The sequence below is a fragment of the Stegostoma tigrinum genome, chromosome 19 (genome assembly GCF_030684315.1).
Source record: "Stegostoma tigrinum isolate sSteTig4 chromosome 19, sSteTig4.hap1, whole genome shotgun sequence".
NCBI lineage: Eukaryota > Metazoa > Chordata > Chondrichthyes > Orectolobiformes > Stegostomatidae > Stegostoma > Stegostoma tigrinum.
Genome location: NC_081372.1, coordinates 19,272,389 through 19,290,709, shown reverse-complemented (window position 1 = coordinate 19,290,709; position 18,321 = coordinate 19,272,389). Strand labels below are relative to the sequence as shown.

Below are 18,321 nucleotides of genomic sequence, written 5' to 3'. Positions count from 1 at the left end.
CAGTGGCCTTTTCGGTCAGTGTGATTTCAATTCCGTGAGATGCTGTTATCCTTGATAACGCATCCAAAAACCACTTCGCACCGATGCAAAGGTCCCCGAGAAAGTCGCTGGGGTCCCGCTGGATGAAGGTGATACTGACCCCGTGTGAAATTGACAGATTCCCGTTAGAAATGGAATGCTATTTAAATACGCTATTCGGGCAGAGGGAGTGATATATAAAATCCTCTGGGTCGTCAGGCTATCGTATCCGTTAGCAAGTATTAATAAATCATCAGCATGACGTTTTTTATTCGAAGCATTGGTGTTAGCAAAACTGTATGTAATTTATTGTAACTCCGCATTTGCTCAAATTTCAACTAAACGAGTTTATAGTAATTGAGGCGGGTTCAAAAAGTTGGACTGTATGGAATATTAGGGACGTTTGCGTGAAATTTTGATGACATTTCAGCGGGTTACACAATATTCTGAAGGATACAGGCCATCTATTTATCAGGTTTCCATGAACTCAATCGTGTGAATAGTTTCCTGATCAAGGCAAATAAATTCAACAAACAATCGCACAATATTCCTCTTCCCGATTCTGCGCTTCTGAACTCCTGTTAGAAAATTCAGTTCCTATCTGATGCTAAAACTGATGCTTAAAGTTAAATGTAAACGATTATTAAAGCCCCTACTCCAGTTTCAATGCAAGGGCACAGCCTTTTTTTATTAGACTGGAGGGTGGGGATCATTTGCTTGTATAGATTTGCAGTCGTTTCACTGATTATTAGGGTTTTGGTAACTATTTAACATGGGCGTTTGCATTTATCTGACCTCGGTTTCTGGTTCCAAACAAGGTAACTATGCAACCGATTTGCACTGTCCCTAGCACCACGAAAATGTTGTTAATGGCATCGTTGCAAAATTATTAGCCGTAGCGGCCTGTTGTGAACTCCCCAGAGGCGAAATGTACATACATACATACATACATACAATTGCTCTTTCGTCTTACGGAATTGACTTTAATTCCGATATTAACCACGTTCCAGGTGACACTGAGTCTGCTGCCTGGTTCTTTCAACACAGCCGCGTCTATCCCTGCAGTGTTGAAAAGTAGAATTGCTCGTCTTTGGGTTTTTTTTAAATTAAACATTAATTTCTGCTCAAAACCTGTAGCGGTTTGCTTAATGTAATTAATACGGTAGACCCAGAATGTAGTCGGTAAAGTTTTCCCCTATTCGTTGAATCAATTTTATTTCCATTTTATAAATGAATTGGAGCTCAAGAGCCCAAAATAGGAGTGGAATTTAAAATGTTTCCATTATATAAATAGTAACATATGGGAGCCGTATTCGGGCTAAGTGAACAGAACCGTGTTATGCACCAGTCTACTCAGGCCCTGTGCAGTATGTTTAATTTCCAATGATATCACTAGAATTGATCGTTGGGTGGGAATCTCGTTACATGTGTGTGAGTTTATGATCCCATCTTGATAAAGGGTCTGGAAAGGTGTTTTCTTGACATCCCTTTTGGACTGGCAGTCTTGGAGTAATGGGAAGGCAACACACCGTGACCCGTAGCAATTCTAGCCCCAAAAGAGCGCAGGATCGCCGCAGTGAGCTGTGAGTATTCGCAGTAGACGGGTGCACTCGTCAATAACTGTGACAGACATATTGATCGCTTTGAAGAACTACCTTTCAGGTCGATAGTCGATGTGCATGATAACAATGTCGATCGTTTTGTCATCGTTGTGCAATGTCTTCGTTCACAAATCAGTGAGGGAATATTTCATTCAAACGGAGCGTTCTTTTCACAGTTTGATAATTCTCGCAGCAAAACAGGGAGCTTTGGTGACAGTGATGGGAGAACAGTTTCATCAATTGCCCGTGAAAATTAACCCACCCAGCCCCCCTCCAAAAGTAAAACCTTCGGCCCTTCAACCTTTACCCTTTCCTCCTCCATCACTCTGGAAACGGGGACTGTCAAGACAAACTTTTCAGTTCAACGTCTCCAAATATTTATTTCAATTTTGCTAGAAATGTACGATTCCATTTGTGGTTTTTATTTTGGATGTGGGGATTTATTTTCTATACGGAACGCTCCGAACAAAAGCGAAAACATCCTGTTTCGCTCAATTTGATTGTTTATTTATTTTGTATGAAATTTGTAATAATCTTCTCTGCGTGCCCCTTTGCTGAAATGCTTCGGGTGACTGCGCTGGTTCAGGTCCCCTCCTGCAAAACATCTACCTTTAAATGCAATATGGATTGTCATCGATTTTAAAAGACTTTATTTGAAGAGCATTTCCTGAAGCATTGAAATGTCAGTCGCTGCGGCGCATCCCTTTTCAAAAGGTGGCTGGAACTTTTGCTGTCAGTGGCGACTTGCTATGTCATAAACTCTCAGCTCCCACACGTCTGTAGGTTTTATTAGTCAATATCTGAACAAAGTAGAGGAGGTGGGGGAGAGTGATACAAGACCGGGTCCCGGGGGCGCCGCCAAGTCTGTAAGAAAAGCAAAAGAAAGGACCTCGGGAATATATTTATTTAAAAAGGAATGATCAGACCTTCATATACATAATCCTTATCTCCTTCGTCGGCGGCGATTTTCCAATCGAATACAATGAATGAAGACGATTCCCGTAAATTTGGGGCCAACACTTCCAAGCACACATTTTTTGCTTTCGTGGGGCAAGTGGATTTTGAAGATGCTATATTGTGAAGCTACTGAGGAGACATTTGAAGGATTTAACCAGCATTATATAAAATGTTGGCAACAGCTGAACAACTTGTGCCAATGGTTAAATCTGCATCTATCGACAAATACCTATTAAGTTATTTTGCAAACAGTACAATGAGGGTATTTAGTTAGTTCACTTATCCTGGCTTCTTCGCTGTGAGGCCACGATATTGCTGGGCCCACTCACACACCTTGTAAGAGCTTCGAAATGAGTCTCCACGTCCTCTATGAATAACATACGATACAGGCAAAACTTCAGACAAGTTGATAGGACGCCAGTGAGGTTTCGAGCAATGTTTAAATACTTACAGTTAGTTCAAATTAAATTTGGGGCGATAGAGGTTCAGCCTGCAAACGACTAGACAAGGGAGGTGAGTGCGTGACTCCACACTGATCCACTAACTGCAACTGCACCAACAAATAGAATGGGGCACCGCTAGGAATTTGTTGCTTTAATATATTAGGGCCAGACGGATTTACAACTTCCATTTATATAGGGCCTTCCAACATACTGAAAGGTCCCATGATTATTTGTTGAGGAATAAAACTTCAAATGAATTTAAATAATCACTAGCACAATCTGAAAAAAGCTAAACTAATTTTTTTACATAAAGAGGCATATTTCTCATTACTTGTTCTTAAAATCTGTTTTCGAACATTTTCTTTTCAGTTTTTCTTATCCATTTAGTCACTTGCTCCCACATGAAACGCCTTGCGAAAGATCTGAAATTATAACTTTCGAGCCAGTTTTATGCTTGAATTATATTTGATATATAGCCTGTCGCCTAACGATCAATTCGAAAACATCGTCTCCCAAATGAGCGGCGTTCGCTCTTGTTTGAATATTTTTTGTTTCGACGCTATTTGCTTGACACGTTGCAAATAATAAAACTATCGTTAAATACGACTGTTTAAATGAACGAACGCCTATCTATGAGCTAGTTTATTATTTTAATTTAACGCCACCCGGTAAAACCGCTCATGCAATTTTAACGCTGCAAAACAGAATATATTAGCTCAGTCAACATTGCAGAGTTGCCTTGAGTTAACTATTTTCTACAACTATTACTTTATTTAATATGTCTTTTTTTCTCGTAGGTTTAAATGGAGCGAGCAGTTTAAATTCTCCAACATCGAAGATTGGACAGTAGATTAAGGAATTGCGTATGTTCCCGGTAAAGGCTAAAGCAATAAACCTGGGTATACATCTAGAGATCTGCGGTTTTGTTTATTGCTAAGTCACGTTAAAGGTTTGAACGAAAAAAACGAAAGTAGATGAGTTTTATAGAAATTCTCATCTTCCATAAAAAAAGGAATCTTCCTTCCAACAGCGAGGCAAAGATACTCGCTAAAGTTGCAATAGGAATTGGGAAGGATTTGTTTACAGCCGAAGAGAGCTACGGCTTCTGTGTTACCAAGTGTGAGCTAGAAAATCCAGCCTTTCAGTTCTTCACTCTGCACATCAGAAGAAGCAAACCAAAAATAAGAGAAATCCATTGGACTTTTACAAATGTAGGAGCTCCTTTTTAAACTTATTTGAGTTCTTCAGAACGTAAACTAGCAGAGGGACTTAACAAGCATTTAACATCGGAATCGGAATTGCTTCAAAGGTGTTAGCTTACAGCGTCTGATTTAAATGGATTGAAGCTACTGGAGAGAGCTTTCGTTTGTGAAATCTACTTCCTGTAGCCAAAGTATGTGTTTCTTATCGTATTTGATGAATAAAAAGCTCGTTTTGAAATATTTATTTATTTAATTAATTTGTGTGGCTAGAAGACAGAGAAAGCCATCCCGTTGCTTCAAAATGAGTAAGTCTCACAATTTACTCCCTGTACACCAATTAATGGCACAAATGCAGCACACAGCATGAAACAGTGTACAGATACCAATACAGAGGCAGAGTACAACTAAACAGCAAGCAGAAATACCATATTTGCAGAAGTACGTACAATCATCGTTCGAGCTTCACAGCTTTCAATTGGAGAAAGAGATGACATAAAGGAAGAATTTGAGATAAACACCATTATGAATGTTCCTTCTATGGCTGTAATAATTGTAATAGTTGGGTCTATGTGGTGGAAAGATTTTGTGGACGCCTACAACCTATACAATGGAAACAGGAATGACTGTGAGTATATTTGTGTTGTGATCACACCAATGCAAAAACTGAGAGCTTAAAGTCCAGCTTTCATTTATCTAGATGCCTGGGTATCTGAAACCTTGTATTCCCAAAACTCAAATGTGTGAATACACCCAGGAAGCCAACAGCACGATCATAAAATAATGCATAAAATTTCAAACCACGCAAGAAGAGTGAAATATCTCCATGCAGAGATCCATAAGCCTAGGTACAAGCAGACAGATTCCATATGGACTGTAATGCAAATAGTTCACCACACCTCATGCAAGGGGAAAGTTGAGGAGGATAGTTCTTCACAGTAACTTCAGCAGAAATTGAAATCGAACAGTTGGTGTCACTCTATATCATGAACCAGTTGTTCAGCCAACTGCACATGCATCAACTCAGAAAGAGATACTGTGCAGTCACCAAGTCAAAGTAGAAAAACTACTCTATATCTGCAGGTGGATAAAGGCCTCATACAAATACCAAAAGACAGTGAAACTCAATTCAGGCTCTCTGATGAAGGGTCTAGGCCCGAAACATCAGCTTTTGTGCTCCTGAGATGCTGCTTGGCCTGCTGTGTTCATCCAGCTTCACACTTTGTTATCTCAGAAATACAGATATATTCCAGTTGACGCCATTATTTAGAGACAGATCTTACAGGACTGGCAAAAGACACAAAGATCCCACAAAGATATATTACAGATAAGGAGATTCATTCATCACTGCAATAAGGAGAAGTCCATAATTAAATCAGTACTGGAAGTAAAATCCCATGCAAAAGTACGTCATACATCTCTACTAAAGAGGTGGAAACCTTATATTGACACCAGGACAGACAGTCAGACCTTATAAAATACTATTATGCAGAGATAGAGGGAGAAAAATGCCCTGCTGCCAAAGAGATACAGAAGTTGAGCCATAATGTGTGCAGTGAGTGAGACTCCATCCTGACACTGAAGGCTGCTTTCTCATCCAACTGCTAATCCCTCAACTAACAGATCAGATCAAAGCATTGCGGTCCAGCCACAATCAGTTGTGTACAGTGATAGGCATTTAAACAACAAACCACGGAGGATGCTTCGAATCGTTCCAGTTCATGAACATAGCATGAGCGTGTGAGTACAAAAGGCAAGGCTGAAGCATTTGAAACTACCTTCAGACTGATGTAGTGAGTGGCTTATTCATTTTAGTCTCCCCTGGATGTCTCCCAAAAGAGTCATACAGCACAGAAACAGACCCTTTGGTCCAACTCGTCCACGCAGCCCAAGTTTCCCAAATTAAACCAGCCCCACTTGCCTTTGTTTGGCCCATATCCCTCTAAACCCTTTACTTTTGTGTACCTGGCTGAATGTCTTTTAAATGTTGTGACTGTACTAGCATCTACCACTTCCTCTGGTAGTTCATTCCACAAAAGAACCACCTTCTGTATGAAAAGGTTGCCTCTCAGGTCCCTTCTTAAATTTTCTCTTCTCACCTTAAAAGTTTGCCCTCTAGTTTTGAACTCCTCCACCCTGGTGAAAAGATCTTTGCTATTTATCATTTCTATGTCTTCATTATTTTATAAACCTCCACAAGGTGACCCTCAACTCCAGGGGAAAGAGTCCTTGCAATCTTCAACCAGTTCAATTTACTCCATAAGATATCAAGAAATGGATAAAGGCATTGAGCATATTGATGGTTATGGACCCTGAGAAATCTGCAATTGTAATGTTAAAAGCATGATTTAGAACTAGTTGCATCCATAACCAGGCTGACCTTGTACAGCCAGGGCGCCGCTCAACAATGTGGAAAATTGCCCAGGTACCTATGCTTGGAGAAAGTAGGACAAATCCAATCTGCATATTGCCAGCACATCAATTTATATCATCTGCACAGTGGTGACAGCTATCTTTGAAAGTGCTATCAAATGGCAACAGCTCACCAATGACCTATTCATCAATGTTTAGTTTGGTTCATCCAACCCTGGCTTAGTGCAAACATAAATAATGGAGCTCAATTCAAGTAGTGAGGTGGGAACCGTTGTCTTTTGACACAATGATATCATTTAAGTGTAGCAAAGAAGAGCTTTAGCAAAATTGAGATGATGAGGCATCAAGAAGGAAATTCTACGTTGGTTGAATTCCTAAATAGCGCAAAAAAAGATGGTTGTGCTTAGTTAGAATGCAATAATCTCACAGAATCATTGAATCATACAGGACAGAAGAGTCCCTTTAGCCCATCAAGTCTGTACATCCAAAAATATACTACTATCCTCACCAGTTCCACTTTCCCATCTTAGTCCCATAGCCTTGAATGCTATGGCAATTCAAGTGCATTTTTTATAAATTGTGATGTTTCCCACCTCAACTATTCTCCCAAGCAATGTGCTCCAGACTCCCACCACCCTCTGGGTGAAAAAGGTTTTCCTCAAATCCCCTCTATCTGCCATTGATCCACCCATCTGACCAATCTGTTTACATCCTCATTTAACCTAATACCTCCCTCCACACTGCCAACCATTTGACCAATCTTTGTATCATCCACAAACTTGTTTATCATCTGTCCCAAATTCCCATCTACATCATTTATGAATATTACAAACAATAAGGGCCCCTGCACTAATCCACTCATATGCCACTGCACAGCAGGCTCCAGTCACACAAATATCCTTCTGCCACTATCCTCTGTCTCCTAATTAAGCCAGTTTTGAATCCATCTTGCCTAGTTATTCTTTTACCTTTTTTTATAAGTTTCCCATGTGGATCTTGTCAAAGGCTTCCCCGAAATCCATATAAACTACATCAACTGCCTTATTCTCATCCAAACACTTGGTCACTTGCTTGAAAATATTCCATCAGATTTGTTAGATAAAACCTACTTCTGACAAAAACCAGGCTGACTATCCCTGCCCAAAGCTTACATCCCTTAAAGGAGATTAATTTTCTCCTTCATTATTTTATCCAATAGTTTCTTTACTACTGATTCCAGACTCATCGATCTCTACTTCCCTGATGTATTTCTATCATCCTTCTTATAAAGTGAAACCACATCAGCCATCCTCCAGTCTTTTGTCACCTTCCCCATGGCCAGAGCAAATTTGAAAATTTGGATCAGGACCCCTGTAATTTCCTCCCTCATTTCTCACTGCTGCCTGAGATGCAATCATCCAGACCTGGGCATTTGACCACTTTTAAATTTTTCAACATCTCCAATACCCCTTTCCTTCTTAAATCAATCTGCTCACCCCAGTACTAGCTTCAAGAGTTCCTCAGAATGACTCATAGAATACAACAATTTTCAGGGTTCATTTTTAAATCAAAGACCTTTCTTGAGGCCAGAAGGAGATGCTCACAGTGTTCAGGACCATTTATAACTCCTCAATAACCAAAGTAATTTTCCCTGCATGCAGAAAGAGCTGAACATCATTCAGGTTCAGGCTGATAAATGGCAATAGTATTTGTGCTACACAAATAACTGGCAATGACCATCCTGGACAGGAGCAAAAAAATTAACTCCTTACATCCAATAAGATGACCATCATTGTATCTACTACCATTAACGTCCTAGCAATTATCATTGACCAAAATCGTGTGGCTACAAGAACAGATCAGAAAGTAGGACCTCATCACTGAGGAACTGATCTCACTCCCAAAGCCGGCCCTCCATCTGCAAGGCCCATGTCAAAAGATGATGGAATAATGTCCACTTACTTGATTGAGTGCAGCTCCATCACATCTAAGAACCTTGATACCACAGAGGTGAAAACAGTCCCCTTGACCAACATGGCATCCATCACCTTGATCAACAGCAGCATCAGCCACAAAACACAGTGGCGACAGTCATATCATTAAAAAAAATTCCATGAAATAACTCCTTCAACAGCACCCTCATAGCATGTAACTTCCACCCACTGGAAGGATAAGCAAATGCATTAGAAATCCATGACTTCTACATGCCCTTTCAAATCACACACCATTCTGATTTGGAATGATATAATTGTTCCATCACTGTCTCTGGCTCAAAATTATAGTAGACATTTCCTAACAGCACTTTAGGTTTACATGCAGCATATGGATTGCAGCAGCTCAAGAAGGCAGCTTGCCCCACCTTCTCAGAGTTTAATAAGAATGGACAATAAATATTGGCCTTATCACAATACACATGCCCTACAAATGAATAAAAACAAAGCAACAGTATTGTTCAGTACCTTTGGAGTAAGCAAGCAGAAACTGCTGCTGTTATTCTTCACCACCGCAAGACTTACAGAAGTCAAGAAGAGATTCAATAACTTCTCAAGGGTAACCGAGGGAAGTCAAAGTACTCTTGCCAATTCACATCTTCTCTCACTCATACATCCTTCACATACCTCCACTCAACAACTTGGTGTTAGGAAACTCACTTGTGCAAAAGAAAACCTCGGAAAGAGTTGAAGCACCATCTTTACTCAAAGTTAGTCTGGATGCCAGAGGGCCTGCTGCAATTCTTCAACTGCACTTCATTCAAAGTGACAAGGCGCCGCTACCTCTCATCATCATCATCATCATCATTGTGGATGCACATGTTCATTTACGTCTGTCTATGGCATTCACATGCCTTGGACATTGGTTTCCTTCCTTCCATAGGAATTATTGGCCCATAACCAGCACCCAAGGAATATAATTACAGGAGGATAAGCTTTGTATTAGCTTGAGCATTAAGCCAGGTACAGACTCAGGAGGAGTTGGATGAACAGAAAGTTTGTAAAGACTGGGAAATTCTCACATTTATGCATTCACTGAAGATTTCACATTGCTTCAACACGTGACCATTATAAATGTGAATGTAAGCATATCTAAATAGAATATTCTGTGATTCGCATTGTAATAACATTACAAATAGGAGCAGTCATATGGTTCTTCATAAGATTATTGCTTATTCTCAGCCACCAATTCAATTTCGTGCCCAATTCACGTATTGCTTGATTTTCTTACAGTCCTAAATTCTATTGATGCGAGCAATGAAGATATTCCATAATATTGCCTCGGAAACTCTGGGAATTTTAATTCCAAAAATTCATAACATGCTGGGTGAATAAATTGTTCCTTGTCCTGAAATTTATCCCCTTATTTTGAGACCCAGGCCCTTATATTGTTATTCTTTTTCTTAGGGAGAGATGCTTTAATGATTTGTAGAAAGAAACCAATTTTTTGAAAAAACTACTTAAGGCATGCTCACTGTCTGCTGGCACAATCAGATTTTCAAGCACTATCACAGCATTAACACTTCCATCAGAGTTTCTTTACTGCTGCATCATTAGTGCAGAGATAAACATTTTGGAGAAATGACAGAGGTAGCCAGAAGTATTCAAATTTGTTGAAAGTAACTGTCTGTTAACTGACAGTTCAATTCAGTGGGTGCATTCTGCATGGCATTGCCATTACTGTTCAGAGTCCATTTGCCAACTCTCCCTCACACAGTATAAATGTTGGTTTATCTCTTTAATATTCTTGTACAATGTCCTGATGAATGCAAGATGAAAACTTCAATGCAATGTTTCTTTTATCAAAATTCATTTCTTTTAACCAAAAGTAAATACTTGTTTGTGGACATTGCATTCTGAGTTCATTTCCATTAACCTTTGCAAAGCTTTAACAGTGAATGAAGCTGGGGGTTCCTTTGACTTTCTAACTTAAAAAAAAACTCATTAAAAATAAGAATCATTCCAAATTACATTAGAGGAAAGTGAATGGATATAAAGTACATTCATTTGCTGAGTTAAACTTTATTAATTGTAAGTAATGCACTAACTATATTTCTCATTGTTGACAGTTCTAATCTATCATCTTTCTTTTCAATGTAGCAATCTCATGCCTTGTGGATGGCAGAAGTTCTCCACACTGTTGTTTACATTAATTTCTTCTTCACTTTCTGGAGAAACACATCTTTCTTAATTCTGTAGTTATGTACAGTGCAACAAGCTCCAATAACTCTGGAGTTGTTGATTTAGTATTATTGCATAATATCACAGCATTTATCCAAGCATCTAAGATGGGACTTGTAAATGGCTACAGTTTGGTCAATGATATTGCAAGGGCCTCATTATACCTACTGTCTCATTCAAAAAGTGAAAGCACAATTGGCCTATTTCCATGATAATTCCAGTCATTCATAAACATGACTTTGAATCTTAACGACTAGTGTGATAATTCATCGTAAAAAAACTAGTTAAAATGGTAGCATCCACGGTATTTGGATAACGTAACATTATTCTCTGTACATAAACTTGAGAGTGTGGTCAAATGGGGCTTTGAATTTATTTATTCAATTGCTTCTAACACTTGTTTGACCTGGTTAGTTTATAGGTCCTGGTTCTCAATCTACATTAGATAGTACAAAATTTACACAGTTTTCATGAATTAGCAGGCATTGCTAATGAGATAACGTCTCATTTGATTGGAAAAATTTACAGGTCACCAGATGTTGCTTGGGAGAATCAGGTTTTAAGGGGAATTTGTGACATAATGCTGATACAGGTGAAGTGTTAATCTGGGGATACAAGTTCATGCTTCGGAAACAGGGCAAGTGGTAGAATTTGATTTCAATTAATAAATCTGGAATGTAATGCACATCCCAGCAATGGTGACCATGACAGCAATCATGTACTGTTACAAATAGCCATCCAATTTACTAATGCCCTTTAGGCAAGGAAATCTGTGATTATGACCCAGCCTGAATTCCAGGTGACTCCAGACCCAGAGTGATTTTATTTTTATCTGTTTACTGAAGGCATCTGTGGCCAGGTCAGCATTTATTGTACATCCTTAATTGCCCAGAGGGCGGTTATGAGTCAACCACATAGCTGTGTGTCTGGACTCACATGTAGGGAGGACTAGGTTAGGATGGTAGTTTCCCTTCCCTAAAGGACATTAGACTAGATTAGATTCCCTACAGTGTGGAAACAGGCCCTTCAGCCCAACAAGTCCACACCGCCCCTAGAAGCATCCCACAGAGACCCATCCCACTAAAACCCACTCACCCCTGAACACTACAAGCAATTTAGAATAGCCAATCCACCTAGCCTGCACATCTTTGGACTGTAGGAGGAAATCAGAGCACCCTGACGAAACCCACGCAGACACCGGGAGAATGTGCAAACTCTACACAGACAGTCGCCCGAGGCTGGAATTGAACCCGGGTCCCTGGTGCTGTGAGGCTGCAGTGCTAACCACTGAGCCACTGTGCTGCCCCATTAGTGAACCAGATGGGTTTTTTTCCAGACAACCAGCAGTGGTTTCATGGTCATGATCAGACTCTTAATTCCAGATAATTCCTGAATTCAAATTCCACTAGCTGTCGTGGCAGGATTTGAACCCAGGTCCCCAGAAAATTACTTGTGCTTCTGGATTAACAGTCTAGAGATAATACCACGAGGCCACTGCATCCCTCACCTTGCTAGCAATATCTGTATCCTATAAACAAATGCAATTTTTAAAAAAGTTCAAACAAATTAAAGACTTAGATGGATGAACAAACTATTCTTTCCTAATGGAAATGAACTTCTCATCTTCAGCCAATGATGCATAATTTCTGTTCCTTTCCACCCCATCCCCAAACAAAGTGGATTTGAGCAAAGCGGAGCCTTCTGAAACATTGATTTCTGGATAAGACTAATTAAAACATTCTGATTTGTACACAGTAGTGAGTCAGCATGTCGGGGACAAACATCATCTGTTATGTCTCGCTCTAAGAGCCATACTCTGCATTCATCTGTTTCATCACCCGAGTGATCCTTGTTCTATGCCACAGTGCAAAGATGCACGTTTTGCATTGCTACTAAAAATAGCAGCCGAAGTCCTGACAAAACCTCCAAAGCACCAAGCAGATCTACAAGCTGCTGAGTAACATAAGCTTTTTGCCTTCAGTAAACGACATTGGTGTTACACAATAATATTAATAGTCTGTACGGGAGTGAGAGAAAAAAATGGTCAGACTGCCACTTCAATGCTGCAGGACAGACTTCCAACAGTTCTGAAAGAAGACATGATTTTTGAGGAATATATTTTTTGTAGAATTTTAGAGCAAATATTCTGTACAGAAAAGACATCCTGCATCATAACTCTGATTCCTGGAATGATGGGAATGTCTGATGAGGAAAAACTGAGGAGACAAAACCAGCATTCTCTAGCATTTAGAAGAACAAGAGGTAGTTGCACAGAAAGCTACAAAATTCTTAAAGGGAGAGACAAAGTAGATGCAGAATGGATGTTTCCCCTAACTGTGAGTTCTAGAACCAGGTGACTGTCTCAGAATAAATGAAATGTTGAGATACTGGAACAAAGGTTGAGATGCCCATAACAGGACAAAGATGAAATTAGAATCCTGAACAAAGAGCCCTACATGGAGATCAGTACTGAAAATGCAATCCATACTGGTAGGTTTAGAATTAGAATTTATTGTCACAAGTACTTTAGTACAGAAGTACATGAGTACAGTGAAAAGCATGCAATGTTGCCATTCCTAATGCTATCTTAGGTACAAAGGTAACTATGTATAAAATTTGAGGTACAAAGTAGAAAAATAAAGAAACAAAATTAAATGTTAAACATTACAGTCCCCCTGAGTATTAAAAAAATTATTTAAAAGTTCAAAGTTCAACAGTTTTTCTTAAATGCTTAGCCATGCTGAGCTCACAATCCGTTCAAGGGCTCAGTACAGACTCCAATAGAAAGACACAGAGACTCCATAAAAGCCATTTACGACTGAGGTAAGGAGAAATTTCACTCAAAGAGTGATGAATCTTTGGGGTTCTCTACCCTCAAGGTCTGGAAGCTCAATCATTAAGTTCAAGTCAGAGGTTGAAAGATTTCTAGTTATTAATATTAGCTAGGTAATGTGGGCAAATTAAAATGAGGTAGCTGGTTAGCTAAGATCTGGAATGATGGAGAATGCTTAAAAGGTTGAATGGCCTACTCCTGTTTGAATATTATGATTTCACTTAATAAGTTACCGAAATTACACTGCAAAGGAGCAATAAATCACAGGATGATCCAACCACAATACAATCCTATCTAACAATAAATAAGAAAAAGAAAGCGCAGACACCAATAGAGAAGGAACGACATGAATATATGCCAACTAAAGGCTGATAAACCCTATTCAGATATAAAAAAAGGATAGTCCTTGTAGATACCCATACAGTCATAGAAATATATCAATATAAATAATAAAAGCTCATTCAGAATCCATTACAAGGCTGCACACACACACACTGGAAATGATCACATCAAATCAAATCAAATCATCAGATCACACCACATCATGTCAAATAGAGTTACCACATACCAGTACCAGTAGAGTTACCAGTCAAAAGAATAAGATCTCCATCGTGTTTGCAGTGCAGTAATTCATGAATAATGCATAATAGATTCCGAAGATTTAGAAAAAATGAGTTCCCATTGATACATTCTCAGAGCCCAGTGACAGATACCAATGCAGAAAGTCAGGTACCATGCGTAACTCTATAGGGAGAAATATAGACTACATTCAGTGAACAACAAAGAGTGGGACCTTATAAAACTCCAAAATAAGGACAGACACCATCAACATTGCAGATGTTAACACACTAGAACAAAGAGTGAGATGCCTATACGGGGACCAATAGAGCAGATAAGTGTGCAGTTAATATAAAAAAAACGGGGTTTACTTATAGGCCATCAGGCTATTAGAACGAATCCTTACCTGGCGCTATAGATGCCTCCTCTGTTGGATAGAATCTGGCACAGAGAACCCAATGCAGAGTGTGCACCTACAGAGGCTAATACTGGAAATGCAATCCCTACTGTACTATAATATCATTGCTTTAGGCAGATTTAAAAGAGAGGTAAGAATGAATTACTTCTCGCAAAGGATTGTTAACCTGTGGAACTCACTACCCTAGAAATGCAGTAAATGCCAGAACATTGGATAAATTTATGGATGAAATAGATTTTTAATTAATAATGGGTTAAAAGGTTATGGGGAGTGGGCAGGGAAGTAGAGTTGGGGCCGAGATTCGATCTGCCACAATCATATTAATCGGTGGAATGATTCAGGGGGCTGAATTGCCTGCACTTATTCCTCTTCCCTATGTTCTTATAAGCAAAAGAGGAAGCCAATGAAGATTCCAATAGAGAAAGAGAGAGACATCACACAGACCTTCAGTAAATGACAGCACATGGATACATATATGGAATGACCTTAACCACAGAGGTACATCTGCAAATGGTTACTCAACATAAGTATGGATATCTGAATTTTAAGTTGCAAACCCAAGAATGCAACCTCACACTGAAGCTAATGGAAAAACTGAGTGCTAATAGAAAGTGAGATATATTGATAACTGAAATGAGTGCATTGACTTAAAAGGTTGAACTCCTGGGCTTGTTTCCACCGGAGATAATGGGAACTGCAGATGCTGGAGAATCCAAGATAACAAAGTGTGAAGCTGGATGAACACAGCAGGCCAAGCAGCATCTCAGGAGCACTGTGCTCCTGAGATGCCGCTTGGCTTGCTGCCTTCATCCAGCTTCACCCCTTGTTTTCTTGTTTCCTCTGGAGTTCTGCAGAGTCAGGATGTCTTGGCTGAAGTAAGTAGGATCCTGAATGGTCTTCACAAGTTTGATATGGGTCTTTCCTCTTGTGGGTAGGTTCAGAAACTGCCAACATTGTTTTAAATTTGGGAGCTGTCCCTTTAGGACTAACGTGAAGAGAACGTTTTTCTCTCCGAGTTGTGGTACTTTTGAGCTGTCTACCACAGAAGGTAGGAAGTTAGGAATACTTTTGGGAATACTTTTAAGACAGAAGTATAAAGGTTCTTGTTAAACAAGGGAATCAAAATTTTCAGGGGTCCGCCACATAGAAGTATGGAATTGAAAAGACAAACAGTTTAGCCATCCAAAGTGGAGCAGGCTCCGGGGCCGAATTGTTTAATTCGTGGTTTCATGGTGCAAAAAAATTCTTACAGCTGGGGTGAGTCTATACAATCACCAAGTGTGTGAATTCCTACACCAAAAACCGAACACCCTCTCCTCCTCACTCAACATACAAAACCTTTACTACAGCAAGACCTCAGGTAGTAATCTATAACATGTTGATACGATGGGGGTCGAGATAGGCTGATTTGGAAGAATGAGAGAGCAGCCCTCCGACAAAGTGCGCGTCCAAAGAATTGAGTCACTGTCGGACAGCTTCATTGTGGCGGGACTTATTTTACAGAATTTACCTCACTGCAGCACCAACAGATATTTTGCTTATTTGAACATGAAGTTCACGCCAACGTTTTACAAATATATATATAAATACGTAACTGGAAGGTTCTCGATTAAACATACTCAAGCCATATGGTTCATATTATTCTCGGCAAGTATTAACGCTTCCCGTGTTTTGATGCTGACAGTAATTTTATCAAAAGTGGACATCTTACCTCATTGACCAGATTCAACAGGCACGTCAATTATTTGCAACCGTTTCGTTAGAACAATAAAGAAACTTTGAGTTGATTCCAATAATAATATACAGAAACGTTGCAAAAATAATAAATTAAATCTTTAATGTGACATAGCCTACTGTAAAAACGTCTTTTCAGCTTTAAACATGCAGTTTAAAATATAAACCATTCAGTAACAAATCGTTTTCAATTTAAAGTCTTTATATAAAATTAACCGTGCACATACACAATTAGATACGATTAAATAAGTCATCATCCGGGTTAGTGGTGATGGCGGAGCCAGATGCAATAATTGGATGATTTATCAGAAACGCTGGGTTTTTTTGTCCGTTGCTGGCACGCTCGAAATACACATTAACTTTGGAAAATAAATTTGGAGTTAATATTCAAAACGGACGAAGAAATTTCGAGAATTACCAAATGGCATTGGAAACAGTGAGCCTGTAAAATTGATTCAAACCTGTTGTTCGCAGTTAGGATACAAAATATATCAATTTCGAAAGGTGCACGCAAATGTATAATTTAATGTAGTTAAGGTAAACAGCTTCAAATCTCGAAATGTTCATGGTGGTGAGTAAATTAAAAGTCATTCTTGTCATTTATTATCTACGATTACTGCTGATCTTCCACGTGGTTTTCGAAACAGTTATATTTATTTAGTTTGGGATGACCATTTAAGCTATTTTATTGTAATGTGGAATTTGGAAAGCATTCCGAAGGCGAGTCCCTCGCAGTCGCCTGTGTACCTGAACATTGAAAATACATTGGGGTTTACTCTGTCAGAAATAAATGCAGCGTGCAGTAACGAGTCTGATCACATCATCCTCGATTCGCTCACTCTCTCTTACACACATACACTGTTTCTCTGTCTCTTTTAATTAAGAATCTATTTACATTATCAGTCGAGGGCAAACAGTGTAAGATGACATTTTCTTTTCACTTGATTGCCCCTCCTTGTAGGACTCCTCCTCATGTCACGAGTCAGCAAACTCCACAAAACCTTGTTACCTTGAAGCGGAGCACACACACAGTTAATGCAATCATCGAAGTCATCTAAATTATATTAAACACATCCAGTAAAGGGGGATTTTACTGTTTACTGTTTCGATATAATTGAATTTACGTCTGCTGTCAGGAGCCAGTTATTATTATCTCAGAGGCGAACAAACACCACAGCCAATCACATTACAATGCGTTCATTTACTCCACATCTCCGAGACAATTACATCGTCACAATTTTGTCCTGATATTCCAGACCATTAAATAAACTACCCTAATCCCTAATAGCATTGACAGAAAGAGATTACGCCAAACGATCAGCATTAGGATTAGTCCATTTTTTTGGCTCGATAAACTTGATGCTATATGATTTCTTGGCCATTTTGTTCGAAACAAAGGTTATTTATAATTTTACTTAAAAAAATCAGATTAGAATTGATTACCACGTCATTGTATTCCTGAAACGAATCAGGAATGGGCACCTGTGCAGTTGGGAAGCAGAAATTTCAGAATGTGCCTTAAACTCACGATTGTAAAATCCTTCTGTTGTCAGGGTCTGTCCGACAAGACAAAGTAAAGTTACTCCGCACGTACGGTTCAAGATAACCTCTTGCACTGACGGAGTTGCGTTTATCTACAACAGAAACATTTCAAATTGCAAAGGAGGTAAATCTAATGAAGGGATGGAGTGAGATTTTCCTTGAAATTACGGGGGTGCAGAGGGAGAATAGTTTTCAGTGCATACTCCACTTGGAATCAAAGATATGGGCAACGCGAAATCAAAGTTAAAGAATGACCCGAGCACTACATCGAATGGTTTCAGTGCCGTTAATAATATCTAAAATGTCTCGTCCAAGCAGCAGAGAAAGTGACAATTGATTGGTGTATCGCAACCTTTGAAAAATAGATGGATAAGCTTTTTTGCTATATCTACGGTCCTTTTAGATCTATGTCATACTGCTTGCTGCCTAGCTTGCAAGTTATCCCCACTTGCCTTAAACTATCGAGGCGTTCTGTTACCCCAGTTGAAAACGCG

The 18,321-nt window shown here is 39.3% G+C and overlaps 1 long non-coding RNA gene across 1 annotated transcript; it reads left to right on the top strand.

The window, feature by feature from the left end:
• Positions 1 to 1,353: 1,353 nt before the first annotated feature.
• On the top strand, positions 1,354 to 4,459 carry LOC125461464 (uncharacterized). Its single transcript, XR_007249503.1, has 2 exons — positions 1,354 to 1,601; positions 3,817 to 4,459. It is a non-coding gene; the product is annotated as an uncharacterized LOC125461464 (long non-coding RNA).
• The last annotated feature ends 13,862 nt before the right edge of the window (positions 4,460 to 18,321 follow it).